Source organism: Formica exsecta, unplaced genomic scaffold, assembly GCF_003651465.1.
Source record: "Formica exsecta isolate Colony F162 unplaced genomic scaffold, ASM365146v1 scaffold245, whole genome shotgun sequence".
Lineage (NCBI taxonomy): Eukaryota > Metazoa > Arthropoda > Insecta > Hymenoptera > Formicidae > Formica > Formica exsecta.
Window position 1 is genome coordinate 599,041 of NW_021849727.1, and position 3,429 is coordinate 602,469.

The following is a 3,429-nucleotide window of genomic DNA, read 5'->3' on the forward strand; positions in this document are numbered from 1 at the left end:
ATATATATATACACAAAATTTATAAATTTATTATTAAATCGGTTGTATGACAAAAATAATTTATCGATATGTTATCGAATTTTTACTCTGTATAAAAAAATGTACTTAAAATTCAATCAAATTTTTGTTCTTTGCCGTTGTTTTCATTTGTTGTTAATAAAAGTCATAAATTATTTTTGTTTCTATTTTCAAGACTCCACATATACAAAAAAAATCTGAATAATCGATATTATTTTTAACTATTGAAAATTTATAATAACGATAAAAAAAAAAAGTCGAAACGATGAAAATTATTCGAGAATATTTGTTTCTGCACAAAACAGTTTATATTTTGTTTTATATTCTTGTTTTCATATCTTCATTATAAATGATCTTGTTTCAATAACAATAGCACTCCAAAGCCATGAACCTAAACATCGATTACAAAGTCAAATTTTTTAAATGTTTTAATAAGAAATTATTCAAATCTTATATATGTATAATCTAAAAATTATTCTTAGTTCTTACAATATAATATTAAACAAATCCTTATTATTATCTTATTTGTATTGGTTCAATTAACGTATTGATGTTTTATACAGCATATAGTATAAATGCGGCTACATTTTCCCTGTGTATGCGAGTGTAATATTTTATGCAGCAAACATAAAAAAAAATTCCTTGACAAGATTATTTTATAATTGAAGTATAAGGTAAAATATAAGTAAAATAGTATTCGTATATCGAATTATATCATTTTATATAATTCAATTATAATTTTGAAGCAAAGAATAAATAGTGCTACTCTTGTTATTTTATAGATTGAATTATAATACTATTACTAATTTTTTGTATTTTGAGTAGACATATAAACAAAGGTTTAGTCTATTAAACATGGGCCTAGCGTATCATCAGAGTCAACCTATAAAACAAAACAAAATGAACTAAAGAAATAATATAATTCAAATGAGTGGCGTACAAAAAAAATTAATTTTTTTGATAAATTCTACAATTAATATATTTACAATGATTTATGATCGTTCATAAATCAATACGATATTATTGAAAGAAAAGAAACTTTAAGTAACGAAAAAAATATATTATATAAAACTGTATATTGTTCGTCCCTTCTTACTTATAATATAACTATAATGAAATTTATAATCTTACTACATTATTCGCGCTTAGTTTAATTAATCATATTATTCAATTATTCAATTATTTTTATATAATTTTAACATACCTCGTCAAGTTTTACTCCACTGCAACATATTTTGGTCATGTAGCTATTAAAGTGTAGTTTTTTTAACAATTTGCGAAAATCAGCAACAACCTTTGCGTGACTAAACGGCAACAACAGAATTAATACATATCTAGCTCCAATACTTGTCACTTTTCCTGTGAATCCAAACATATTCGCAATTGCAAAAATAATATCCAAATTTTGGTGGGATAAATTTAACTTGTATGAATTCTCTTGGTTTAACCTAATGTTATCCTGCAAACAAAACATTCAGAAATGTAAGTTGAAAAACAATATAACGGATAATGATGTATTCGAGAGCAAAGAAACAAAAGACTTACCATTAGCTTGTCATATAAAGCGCTTAATTCAAACATATTCTCCCGTTTATTATGTTTTATTTCATGAAGTGTGTGTGTGTGTGTGTGTTGTAGCAAGTTTCTGCGATATAATATCTATCGCATCCAAATTACGGTCAAAGTTCTCTCTATTATCAAGTTTCATATGGGCTATATCTATTAGTTGTTCACGTTTAGACTGACAAATATTTGAATCAATCAGCAAGATCTTCGTTTCTGACATATTTAAGCACGTGAAACTATTCTTTAACGATTTTGTATGACTGAAGATTAATCCCCGGCTGAATGTGCACACAAAATGATCTATATTAACTATATGTTTCTCTATAACTTCTTCGCACTACATAACATAGCTTGAGATCAATATTATATCCTCATGATTAAATGCATTATGGTCACCTTTCTGCAAACGCGCCCAATATAGAAAGCATGCCGCAAGACATACTGCGAACGATGTCGAACTACCAAGACCAACGCTCATTAGTAATTGCGTGGTCAAACGCACTTTGAAACTTTTTATATCCAACATCTCGTGGTGAGCGATAAACAGAAGCAAAAAAACAAATATTTTTATACTAAATTTCTGCGGATGTTTCCCACATACCGTTTGAGGTGATATATTCTATCGGGGCGACGCGTGGCGCCGGGCGTAGAATCGCGGCCTGGTAATCGAGAGATTCCAGGTTCAATTCCGCTCGGGTCCTGTCCTTCCCACATGCCTCAAAACAGTTTCATATGGGCTATATCTATTAGTTGTTCACGTTTAGACTGACAAATATTTAAATCAATCAGTCCTGTCCTTCCCACATGCCTCAAAAGAGGTTTTTCCACAGATTATCATATAAAACTCTATCCTTCCACTTCCCCACATACCGTTTGAGGTGATAAAATATTCTATCTGCTTCAGTAATGACACATGATTATTAATCAGTTTATCTTTAAATAGTGCAGACGATGCAAATTTTTGGATTAACTCCACGGATATTTCTACGGACATATCAACATTGGGTAAATATACCCTAATGATTTCATCAGTAGTGACAGTTTCACAGAATTCAATTTTTGTTCGCAAGTCGAGGCCGGCCGCCACAACTTTTCTTCCATACATCATAGAATGGTCCCCGCTTAAGATGATCCTACCCGGTGCAGAAATTTTGAATTCAATTATACTTTTTGCGAATAAAAATTTCTACTCCGCAAAAAGATCGACGTAGCGTTGATTGTGAAAAATTTATGTCCAGTCCGTAGCTCTGGGAGGTAGTTAGTAGAACCACAAAAAATATGTTTATATGTATATAATATGTAATACGTGATGAAGATCACCGAGATATTTGTCGCTCCTTTTCGTTTTATATAAAGTTGAAAGTGCGTAACGTTAGTTATGTGTGACAAAAATAACTTTTCTCATTGATACGTTATCAAATTATATCGACACACTTAAAAAAATGCACTTAGATTCCATCAGATTCTAATTCTTTTCAATTGTTTTTGTTCTTAGCAAAATAGCCGAATTGTTCGTCACAATCTATCTTCGCTTCTTCTTTCTAGGCTCCACACACAAGTGTGAACGCAATACGTTTACTATTAAACTATTAAAACTTTCATAAACTAAAACAAAAGAGAAGCTACCCACACATAATGAAAGTTATTTGAGAACGTTCGTTACCGCAAGGCAGTGTTTATGTTTCGTGTTGTACAAGCCGCGTCTCGATTACAACTGATTTAATTCGTCTCAGGTCACAGGTAATAACAACTCCGAATACGCGTACCAAAATATTGACAAAGTCGACAGCTTTAAAAAGTTTAACGAGAAATCATGATAAATGTGTATACTTATATATAATCTGA

At 30.3% G+C, this 3,429-nt stretch overlaps 1 pseudogene; it reads right to left on the bottom strand.

Annotated features, from left to right (window-relative positions):
• Positions 1-303: 303 nt before the first annotated feature.
• Positions 304-3,218, bottom strand: LOC115236168 (annotated as a pseudogene).
• Positions 3,219-3,429: the final 211 nt, after the last annotated feature.